General features: G+C 40.4%; 1 protein-coding gene across 3 annotated transcripts in view; it reads left to right on the forward strand.

Annotated features, from left to right (window-relative positions):
• Nucleotides 1–12,386, forward strand: part of PALM2AKAP2 (PALM2 and AKAP2 fusion) — a 515,120-nt gene that overhangs the window by 189,318 nt on the left and 313,416 nt on the right. The gene's annotated exons all lie outside the window — the stretch shown is intronic.

A 12,386-nucleotide genomic window follows, 5' to 3' on the forward strand; every position in this document is an offset into this window, starting at 1 on the left:
GAGAAGGAACAGGCATGTTATCTCTCTAGTACTCGAGTGAAAAGGACAGGAAACTACAGAGTGATCACAGTGGCTGAAGAATCCAAAGAACTTTCTTACGATCAGGCTGCACAGACCCTAGAACTGGCTGCTTTCTGAAGCTGGCATTCCCTGTCACTAAAGCTCAAAAATGATCTACAAAATGGAAATACTGGCCCATTTTTAAAAACAATTTTATGTCACATAGGGGCAAATGGATTAACAATGTTGTGTTGGTTTCACATGTATAGCAAAGTGGTTCAGTTTTACATATACATGTATCTATTCTTTTTCAATTCTTTTCCCATTGAGGTTATTACAGAATATTGAGCAGAGTTCCGTTCTATACAATAGGTCCTTCTTGGCTGTCTGCTTTAAATATGGCAGCGTGTACATGTCATTCCCAACTCCCAATCTATCCGTTCTCCCACCCGTCCACCTTCATAACCAAGTTTGTTCTCTATATCGGTGAGTCTGTTTCTGTTTTGCAAATAAGTTCATTTGTATCATTTTTTTTACATTCCACATATAAGCAGTACCATATAATTTTGTCCTGCTCTGATATACTTCATTTAGTATGATAATCTCCCAATCTGTTTCTTAAAAGAATTATTTTTGTGCATGTGTGTGTAGGGGGGTTTTGAGTGCTGTGTGCCTTTTCTTTATGGTCTTTACAAGGGAGAAAAAGTATATTTTCACTTTGTACATTTGTTTAAACCTTTGAAGCATGGTTTTTAGTGCTTATGTCACAAGAGTTTCCAAGCCTGAAGAAGGGATAGGTGGGGGTGTAAATGACATGCACTTCTCTTAATGAACACAATGCTGGTTGCTCTTAGCCCCATCACTTTCATTTTTGGAATTCGCTCTCCTTTCCTCAACTCCTTTGTCTTTTCTGCTCCCTGCTGGACTCTCAAGGTAATAGGGGTGGGGATAGGAGAGAACGCAGATTTTTCAAATCTCCCTTTGTGTCCTATGTGAGGGTCTATTGATAGGATGCCCCTTCTGGTTCTCAGCTATGTGTTGCTGACGTTTGGTTATCCTTGTCTCTGTGACCATAACCTCTGATATTGTCACTTTCTCTTTCCAAAGTCTTGGCTGGAGTTTGAAGAGCTGAGACAGTGGGGCTGTTCTGCTTTTGACAGGGTGTATTAGCTGAATTCCCTTTCTGAGGCACTGGCATATTTGGCTCTTTGTGTCTTTGGGCTCAAATACTCGCTTCAGATGGACCCTTTTGTTAAATCTCCTCAGAGTGCTTTGATATTTGCATGGCTTTCAGTTTTTACCCACCTCTGGCTGGTTTTTACTGCTACTCAGTGGAGCTGTTTGGCCGTTCAGAAGCAGGTATGGGTACACATTTGAGCCGTGTGTCGCGCTTAGTCGCTCAGTCATGTCTGACTCTTTGCGACCCCATGGACTGTAGCCCGCCAGGATCCTCTGTCCAAGGGGATTCTCCAGGCAAGAATACTGGAGTGAGTCCCCACGCCCTCCTCCAAAGGATCTTCCCAACCCAAGGATCAAACCCAGGTCTCCTGCATTGCAGGTGGATTCTTTACCATCTGAGCCACCAGGGAGGCCCATTTGAGCCATAGTACAAATCTAGAAATATTTACATAGTTATCATCTATAAATAGATTTAATGTATAGACCAGGGAACTATATTCAGTATGCTGTGATAAACTGTAGTGGAAAAGAATATGAAAAAGTATAACTGAATCACTTTGCTGTATAGCAGAAATTAACTCAATATTGCAAATCAACTGTTTTTCAATAAATTTTTTAAATATTAAAAAATTTAACAGCTACATCTGCTATGTAATTAAAGTATAAAATATAGGTTCAGGTCTCTTGGGTGTATTGTTTTATGTTTTTCATATTATTGCTGTTAATGATGTCTTTTAAGTAAGACATTGATTTCACTATAGGAGTTGCCAACCTATAGAGATGTGACATGTGATTTAGTATTTTAATGTAAAAATAGTTACCTTCCCAGACTAGTCCACGGTCATCAGTTTTAACAAATAATGTAGCAAAATTAGTCCATATTTCCAAAAAACTTGGGAAAGAAAGAAGTTTTAGAACTCTAGCAGTGAAATAAAGTAGAATTCTAAACTTGAATTTTAAGAAACAGTTTACTTTTTTTAATCATGAAGGTTGGTGATTGAGGGAGATGTGTTTAATTCAAGTCACTAAAGAAAGCAGATGAAATCTTTCATGAAGATTCTGAGATTCTTGGACCTCTCAAGAGTTTAGAAGATAGAGACACTGGTATATTGTTATGTGTAATTGCACTAGAAAACATACTTTTGACACAGTAATAATTACGTGTGTTCACATTATTTGGATTTTGTGCCTTGCAAAAAGAAGATAGGGAGAAAAAAAAAACTTCTCTGAATTAATTGGTAAGAATTGGGAGAAAAGGGAGAATGAGGAGAAAGCTAAAGAAAATGTCAATATTTGTGAGAAGGACTGCCTCAGAGTGTGAATAGGGAGGGCAGTGCAGGGTGGATGTGTCTCGTAGGACTTGCTATTGGGGTGATTGAAATTGAGATCATATAGTTTTTCACACCTTTCATTAAGTGGGCACAATTGATTCAACACATAATTATGTTTTAGGACCGAGATTCTCAAAATATCCTCCTGACTGATTATAAACTAAGATAAAAATACAAATTCTTGCTTTGATAAATAATGAACAGTCCCATCAAATGCCAGTTTTTACATATGACTGAGGGTTTCTAGAATAAACTACTAAGTAAGTTTTCAAAGGTGTTTCTGAACTCAAATTGTCATATTAACATAGACTCTAAATAGTCAAGGACTCTTTAGTTCTACTAAAAAATCTAGCTGCTATTCAGTAACAAAGCTCCTATGATGCAGCATTTGTGTAGATAGCTGGAATTAGCAAAAGAGAAATGTGTAGGCAGGGTGCAGACTGACCAAAGTGGGCAGTGATCACAGAAGTTTGACAGTCATTGGTTTAGAAAAGTTATTCTCTATTACTCTGCCATAAAAAGAATGAAATAATGCCATTTGCAGCAACATGAATGGATGTATAGATTATTATACTAAGTAAAATAACTCAGAGAAAGACAAATATATTATGATATCACTTTTGTGTAGAATCTAAAATAATGATACAAATGAACTTATTTACAAAAAAGAAATAGACTCACAAATATAGAAAACAAACTTATGATCACCAAAGGGAAAAGGAGAAGGGGATAAACTTGAAATTTGGGATTAACAGATGCATACTATTGTATATAAATAGATAAACACAAGGTTCTACTGTATATCACAGGGAACTATATTCAATATCCTATAGTATCCTATAATAGAAAAGAATCTGAAAAAGAATATATGTATACATATACATATGAGTAGAATCACTTTGCTCTGCACTTGAAACATTGTAAGTCAACTATGTTTCAATTTAGTAAGTCAACTATACTTCAATTCCAATCTGAAAGAAAGGCAGTGCCAAAGAATGTTTGAACTACTGCACAATGTCACTCATTTCACACACTAACAAAGTAATACTCAAAATTCTCCAAGCCAGACGTCAACAGTACATGAACCAAGAAATCCCCGATGTTCAAGCTGAAATTAGAAAAGGCAAAGGAACCAGAGATCAAATTGCCAGTATCCACTGGATCATTGAAAAAGCAAGAGAATTCCAGAAAAACATCTACTTCTGCTTTATTGACTACACCAAAGCCTTTGACTGTGTGGATCACAACAAACTGGAAAACTCTTCAAGTGATGGGAATATCAGACCGCCTTCTGTGTATTCTTGCCACCTCTTAATATCTTCTGCTTCTGTTAGGTCCTTACCATTTCTGTCCTTTATTGTGCCCATCTTTGCATGAAATGTTGCCTTGGTATCTCTAATTTTCTTGAAGAGATCTCTAATCTTTCCCATTCTATTGTTTTCCTCTATTTCTTTGCACTGATCGCTGAGGAAGGCTTTCTTATCTCTCCTTGCTATTCTTTGGAACTCTGCATTCAAATGGGCATATCTTTCCTTTTCTCCTTTGCCTTTCACTTCTCTTCTTTTCATAGCTATTTGTAAGGCCTCCTCAGACAACCAATTTGCCTTTTTGCTTTTCTTTTTCTTGGGGATGGTCTTGATCACTGCCTCCTGTACAATGTCATGAACCTCCCTCTACAGTTCTTCAGGCATTCTGTCTATCAGATCTAATCCCTTGAATCTATTTGTCACTTCCACTGTATAATCATAAGGGATTTGATTTAGGTCATACCTGAATGGTCTAGTGGTTTTCCCTACTTTCTTCAATTTCAGTCGGAATTTGGCAATAAGGAGTTTATGATCTGAGCCACAGTCAGCTCCCAGTTTTGTTTTTGCTGGCTGTATAGAGCTTCTCTATCTTTGGCTGCAAAGAATATAATCAATCTGATTTTGGTATTGACCATCTGGTGATGTCCATTTGTAGAGTCTTCTCTTGTGTTGTTGGAAGAGGGTGCTTGCTGTGACAAGTGTGTTCTCTTTGCAGAACTCTATTAGCCTTTGCCCTGCTTCATTCTGTACTCCAAGGCCAAATTTGCCTGTTACTCCAGGTGTTTCTTGACTTCCTACTTTTGCATTCCATTCCCCTATAATGAAAAGGACATCTTTTTGGTGTGTTAGTTCTAGAAGGTCTTGTAGGTCTTCATAGAACCATTCAACTTCAGCTTCTTCAGCATTACTGGTCAGGGCATAGACTTGGATTACTGTAATATTGAATGGTTTGCCTTGGAAATGAACTATGATCATTCTGTCATTTTTGAGATTGCATCCAAGTACTGCATTTCGGACTCTCTTGTTGACTGTGATGGCTACTCCATTTCTTCTAAGGGATTCCTGCCCACAGTAGTAGATATAATGGTCATCTGAGTTAAATTCACCCATTCCAGTCCATTTTAGTTCACTGATTCCTAAAATGTCGATGTTCACTCTTGCCGTCTCCTGTTTGACCACTTCCAGTTTGCCTTGATTCATGGACCTAACATTCCAGGTTCCTATGCAATATTGCCCTTTTCAGCATTGGATTTTACTTCTATCACCAGTCACATCCACAACTGGGTGTTGTTTTTGCTTTGGCTCCATCCCTTCATTCTTTCTGGAGTTATTTCTCCACTGATCTCCAGTAGCATATTGGGCACCTACCGACCTGGGGAGTTCATCTTCCAGTGTCCTATCTTTTTGCCTTTTCACACTGTTCATGGGGTTCTCAAGGCAAGAATACTGAAGTGGCTTGCCATTCCCTTCTCCAGTGGGCCACATTCTGTCAGATCTCTCCACCATGACCCGCCCGTCTTGGGTGGCCCTACATGGCATGGCTCATAGTTTGAGTTAGACAAGGCTGTGGTCCTTTCCACAAGGCTGTGGAATTGTCTGTAGTGCATTTAAAAATTATGAGTTGCTGGACTCCATGATGGTGTACTCAGCAGGGATTACCCTCTCCCCAGCAAACTTTGCCTTCATCTCATTGGCTAGAACGTATCCATGTGTCTACCCGAGACGAGCTGCTGGCAAAGGAGACAGGTTTGTGAAGATTCATCCCTGGAGCCAGAGCCTTGCTGACCTAGGAAATGCACTATGGTTTCAGCATTGTGCAGTGTACCATGGAGTGTAAAAAATTCACTTTAAAAATAATAAGAAGAAATAAAAAGGTCTTTGCCTTCAAAGATCACATACTGTTCCCTTAAAAAGGCCAAACATTGTAGAAAATAACAGGATAACTAATTCATACAGGGCAATAGGAGTGGAACCAACCTTTGTTAAGTACCTACCTAACCACATGTGGAGTACTTCATATTGTTATCACTTTTAATCCTCACTTCAATCTTATGAGATCAGTAGTGTCCATGACAATGTACAGATTGAAAAACTGTAAATTCAGAAATTTCAGGGCATTTGAATTGTAGTCGTTACCTAGAACATGGTAAACTAGAATTTGTGTTCTTTTTGGAATCTAGATTGGTTGATTTGTTAATTTTGTTTTGTCATGGCAGTCTACCAGGTTATCTCCTAATTAATAAAGAGATATCTTATCCTCATTCCAGCTTTCCATGTGACATGATCAAAATGCCTTCTATACCTGTACTTTGAATTTATAGGACAGATATGGAGTGGCCATGTTTATTTCCTCAGGATGAATCCATGCATGAAGCTCCTTGAATCAGAGCAATATTGTAGTCTAGTTCTGCTCATCAAATGTCAGTCAGTGATTTATTGACAGGCCAGACAAGGCATCTGTTCATGTGAGTTTCTCTGCACCGTTTCTGAATCATTTCAAGCCTGCTCTGTAATGTAAGAATGATAGATGTACAATAACTCTATCTACTGGTGCAGCTGTACTGGTAACCAAAGTTTTTTGTTTGACTTTCACCCTGACTTCACAAAATGGGAATTCATTTCATATAGATGATGTGTTCATAGAGAGAAATTGCACTTTGGGATTTCTTAAGAGATGGTGATTCTTGTGACATTGATCTCATGGGTTCATGTTGTCTGACCTTATGGAAAGAATAATATCTGTTTGTGAATCAATAATTTAAAGGGAACACAGTAACTCTTCAGAAACAGACCTAAAATAAGCTCAATTTATAGTGATTAGAAAATAGATCTTGAAAGAGTCTTTCTAAAAGGTGATGATATAGTGATGGAATGTAGAGCTTTTTCTGTGAATGTACTCTATTTTCCCCCCAAATTATCGAGTTAGGTGCAAGAAATATGATTCATTTTCTAATGCTTTAGTTATCAATTTCATAGGAGTTTATTTTCTGCTTCAGCTCTTGTTCATAGCCACTAACACACAGAAGAAATATTGCTTACTTATTTAAAGAAATTTTTAAGATACAAAAATTCCTCATGGTTAAACTTAGTTATTTGTATAGGCTCTGCTTTCCCTGAGATGTCCACCTCATTTCTCCATTGGCCTGGAGAGCACAGACCCTGTTGTATCACCTCACCTTTAAGGCCCTAGGGCCATCCTCTTTCACAATTCCATATTTTGTATCCCATCCAAATGTGTCCTGTTATATCCATAACATTTAGTGTCTTTATTATCTCCTTACCTGCTTTTCTCAACTAGATAGTGCCTTGAGGACCAGGAGAGTGACCTGTTTGCCTTAATTTCCCCAGCACCCTGGAGCAAAGAGCAAGCCACACTGTAGGTGTTTATGCCAAATTTAATTCAAGGAACCTTGGGACTGCCCTGCTCACTGTGGAGAGAGAATAAAAGCTGAGGTTAAAAGTTTTCCATTTGCCCCAGCATTCTGGGATGAAGATGTATGAAGGTTTTTTTGGTGCACCTACAGAAGTCATTCATTTCACAGTTTTAAAATCTGTCCTGCTCCTTTCTCTTTCTCTCTGTTTTTTTTTTTTTAAATCCAAGCTATACATCTTGTATCCCAGCCAGAGCATCATTTAGAGTGTGCTCAAGCAAATTTTTCAGTGTCCTTGATTAAGGTCTCAGGACTGAGATAACCGGTTTTGCTTGGTAATCCTGTTCACTTATAAAAATCCATCCTTCGATCAAACATTAATTTTTATGAAAAGAGTCAATACAAAATAAACCTTGATTTAGAATTTGATCATGCAAACATTTAACATTAAGTGAGTTCAGTTAGGCAAACAGATAAAAAACTGAAAGAAAGGTGAGATTGAGAGAAGGAAAAATAATGATCTATTTGAATAGTGTGAATGATTCTTTGTGAGCTTGTGCCCTGCCTGGTCAGTATCAGGTAGAAGATGGATACATTTGCTGAAATCTCTACTGGCCTCTGTTTATGATTTTAGTGTTTAAAGATGCAAGTCTGTTTTTCATTCTTCTCAGCTCCTAAACAACAAGCCAGCTTCTTTATCTGATGGTCAAACAAAAAGGCGACGACTTGGCTCCTAGTAGGAGGAAGAGGCGATTGCATTGAACTCCATGTGAGACACTGCTGCCAGATGCCTTATGGATATTTTAATGGATTCTGAAGGATAATTTTGATGAATTTCACCTTATACACAGACTAGAAACAGACAATGACATTCTTGGAGACACAAAATTTGTTGTCCGGATAGACTTTAGGGTTGGCAGGTTTTTTGAACACGCTGTGTGTGTGTGTGTGTGTGTGTGTGTGTGTGTGTAGGGCTGAAGGGATGTCAGGTCTGTTTACCAGATAAAGGGCTGGTGCTAATGTTTGATCACCAAAACATCTCTAGGCCTAGGATTCTGATCTTGGTCCAGCTGCTGGCCGAGGTTGAGCAAAGCCTTTTTATGCCTTCCTTTCCTGTACTGGTCAGAGAAAACTGTTAAGGAAAAGGAAAGAATACGCAATGGTTTCAGCTAAGCAGCAGTTCCATTTAATAAAGGAATGGTTTTTAAAATTTTAATTTGGATGGAAAAGTCTTGGCCAATAGTTCCAAATCTGGGCTGGAATAACAGAATGGCCTTGAGGGAAAAGGAGAGAGGATAGGATGCTTGGTTTTTAGTGCCCGCTGGACATTGTATGCTGTGTTTAATTACATGCCAGTCCTTAGTGGAAGGGACAGCTCTCTCCATCGGGCCAAAGTTGTGACAGAAGTTCAGGAACCCCTGAGTCACAGAGTCAGTATTGACAAAGTCTGGACTGGAACCCAGGTCTGTCTCAACCCAAAGTCTATACTTCCTCTCATTGCAGCTCTTAAAACTGGCACAAAATGAAGGCTGGTGGAGACTCCTGGGCACCACCCCAGATTTAGGTGGAACATCAGGTTTAGGGGTTATATGTCAGGAAAAGGAGTGGATTGTGAGTCTTTGGGTTCCCAGAACCTTGGAGAGAAAACCTGCTGATGGAATTAGGAGGTGTTTAGAGTAGGGGTTCCAATGAAGTCATTTCTTTCCCATGGGTGACTATACTCTCCCCCAACAACACGTACATGTACAGGAGTGTTCACACACATGTCATGTACAGGAGTGTTCACCTTTATGTCAACATACACACTCACATACACTCACATACAGGGCGTGTATTTTTGCCCATGTAAAATTTCCTTCCTTGCCCCATCTCCAGCCCACCGCCATGGGTGCCTCTCTGAGACTGAACCTTGTTCTGTATTAGGGTGTTCGCAGGTAAGAACTCTTCCCCCAGGGTCCAGAGAGTGCACCTCCTTCATCTTTGAGCCTCCTCTCCCCACTGGCTCCTGGCCTGATGATTTGGGGTAACTTTGGACAAGCTAAATCATCACTTGACACCCTTATGTTACCGTCTGTCCAGCTATGTGGATACCTATCAAATGAAGCTGGGTAACTTCTAAAAAATCACAATAAAAACGTTCCCAGCAAAGCCAGTTCCCTGAGGGAGGTTGACATGCTTTCTATCTTCTGGGAGTTTTCTGCAGGCCTTGAGATAATGGGCTGCTTTCCGGACTTAGCACAAAATTAGTGACAGATGCAGTTAGAGGAACAGAATAAAGATGCCTAAAATTATGCAGGCCCTTTTAGTTGTTTATAATTGATATGCCCAGCATTTCTAGGTAATTACTGGAAAACATTGAGCTTTTTAGTGCTCAATGTCATCAGTCCATTTCTCTGATGAGCCAACTGTCTTAGGCAGTATAGAACACTAACTTTTAAATTGCCAAATTAGTTATCTTTTGTCTTGGTAGAGAAAATAATCTAAAACAACCTCGTTTAGGGTGACTGGAGCCGTCAGTTAAATTTAAAGAGCTAATTATTTTTAAGCAGTAGAGCCTTACAAATTTGAAAGCCACAGACTGGAAGCCAACCAACCATCCAGGGTGTAAATATTTCCTTTTGGGGGAAATCTGACGGATTCTTTCTATGTCATTATAACTGCTGTGCCCCACCTCCACTCACTGGCATGTGACACAGGGAAGCCTCCCTAATTGGCAGCGCTGGGCCAGTGTAAAGATTTGGTGCGTGCAGAAGCAAGACTCTGATCTTCTCATGGGATCTGGCATTTGGGCTGTTTGGGCTGCATGGAAGGTGCTGGAGACGGTCCAGGCTTGAGATTTGCAGGTCTCACTGCCTAAGTTTGAATCCTGGTTCATTCACCTACTGAAGTATATTATAAAGGTGGCCAAGTTACTTAGTGTTTATAAGCCTCAGTTTCACTACCTGTGAAATAGGGATGATGGTAACCACGCTCAGTTCCTAAGGATGTTGTGTTATGAGGATTAAATCCATGTCGGCATGTGGCACAGGGTTGGACTCACACAAGGTGCTCAACTGAAGGTTAATAGCTTTCTGGAACTTTCTTACTTAGTCTCATGGCTTACACGAGTCCCTCTTTCCTGCCTAATAATAATCCAAAGCCAATTTCTGTGTTTGAAAGGAATGTTAAAGTTAAGAAAATTATACCTAGAAATTGAATTTCTCATTTAATTTCCATGCCTTCATGGAAGGACCCAGACAGAAGAAGACTTTCACAAATACAGATTTCTGATCCAGAAACTCCCACAGCACTAGGGACAAAGCTTTCACAAGCCCCACACGTCCTTGATCCCAGCGAAACCACTCCTTGGTCACAGATTACCTGACACAGTTCTGATGTGTTTCTCACATAAGAGCTTGTTCAAAATTGCTGTTCCTGAGCCCCCTCCCTAGAGAGGCGTGTGTGGCCTGGAGATACGCATTGTGATGCTGGACATGAGTAGATGACTTTTTGGGATATTCTCCTCTAGGCTTTTGGGTTCCTTCCAGCCCTGCAAAACCTGCTGTCCTTGGGGCAGGTGCCCTCTGGTCTTCATGCCAGGGTTGTTGCCCAGCCAGCATGCTCCACTAAAGGCAAAGTGACTCACCTTTTAAAATCAGCTTTTTGAGCACCTGCTGTGTGGTAGACGCCATAATGGGTCTGGAGTTTACAAAGATGAATTCAGCATGACGTGTGCTGATACAGACCTCCCAGTCTGGCTGAGGATCCCCAGCAGAATGGAAGACTTTTTGAACTCACCACTTACCTGTACTCATATGGACAGTCCTGTGAGTTTTGAACTGATTTAACACGTTTCTTATTTCATCTACAAATTACCCATCTTAAACACTCATTTATGCCTATTCCATAATGTACATGTTAGTTCACTGGTGTATATTGTTTTTCATTGTTATTCAGTCACTAAGTCGTGTCTGACTCTTTGCAGTCCCGTGGACTGCAGCACACCAGGCTTCCTTGTCCTTCACCATCTCCTGGAGTTTGCTCAAACTCATGTCCATTGAGTTGGTGATGCCTTCCAACCATATCCTCTGTCGCCCCCCTTTTCCTCCTGCCCTCAATCTTTCCCAGCATCAGGGTCTTTTCTGATGAGTCAGTTCTTTGCATCAGGTGGCCAAAGTATTGGAGTTTCAGCATCAGGGCTTCCAATATATATTCAGGGTTGATTTTCTTTAGAATTGACTGGTTTGCATGTAGACTTTGTTAATCTATTATTTGTATGTATTCAGGTGGTACATACTCAAAATATTTACAGAAAAAGAAAAAAAAAATTGAAGACCACTCTGATGTATAATATATGTACAGGGAGGGTTGAGAAGATCCCCTGGAGAAGGGAAAGGCTACTCACTCCGGTATTCTGGCCTGGAGAATGCCATGGACTGTATAGTCCACGGGGTCACAAAGAGTCAGACACGATTGAGCAACTTTCACTTCTGGCACGCATCACACGAGGGCCAGCAGTGTTGATTTTCATCCTCTTCCTCCCTGGAATGGAGTTCATAGTACTTAAGTGAACCTTGCTGATGAAAGAGTTGTTGGTTTGATTTTTGGTACGAGGTACATCCAAAGCTTATGCTACCCTAGGGTCTGTTCCCACTCCAGCTATTCATGTGGAGCTCCAATCATTTGTAGGAGCCAGGACGAGACCAGCTGGCTGCCCATGAGGGGCTTTCTTCTGTCACCACCACACAGCTGTCACAGCCCCGGCTTCCATCCACCAGACACAGTCAAGAAGCCGCAGCTAAGATTCAAAGCTGTGGTTCTGGATCCCAACAACCACACCCTGTGCTTTTGTGGGTTGTACACAGAAACTACATTTTTCAGATGTGGGGTCTGCTCCTCCAGCTGACTCCTGGCCATTCATGCGTGGGTGAATCTGAACACAGGATTCAGTCACTCCTGTCACTGTTAAGGGAGGATCTCAGTAGCTAACATTTACTGAGTGCATAGTATGCCCAGCCTTCAGCCAAGCACCTTTCCAGAATTATTTAATTTTCACAACAATCCTGTGAAATCAGTTCTTTTACTAGCTCTGTTTTACACACCAGCAAACTGAGACCCAGAGCAGTAATTTTACTCAAAGAAAGTAAACAGAAAAGGAAAGCGAGAAACCCAGCATCTCATTGGCCCGAGAGCCATTTCCTCCTTTTTCAAAGCCCATC

Source organism: Bubalus bubalis, chromosome 3, assembly GCF_019923935.1.
Source record: "Bubalus bubalis isolate 160015118507 breed Murrah chromosome 3, NDDB_SH_1, whole genome shotgun sequence".
NCBI classification, from domain to species: Eukaryota; Metazoa; Chordata; class Mammalia; order Artiodactyla; family Bovidae; genus Bubalus; species Bubalus bubalis.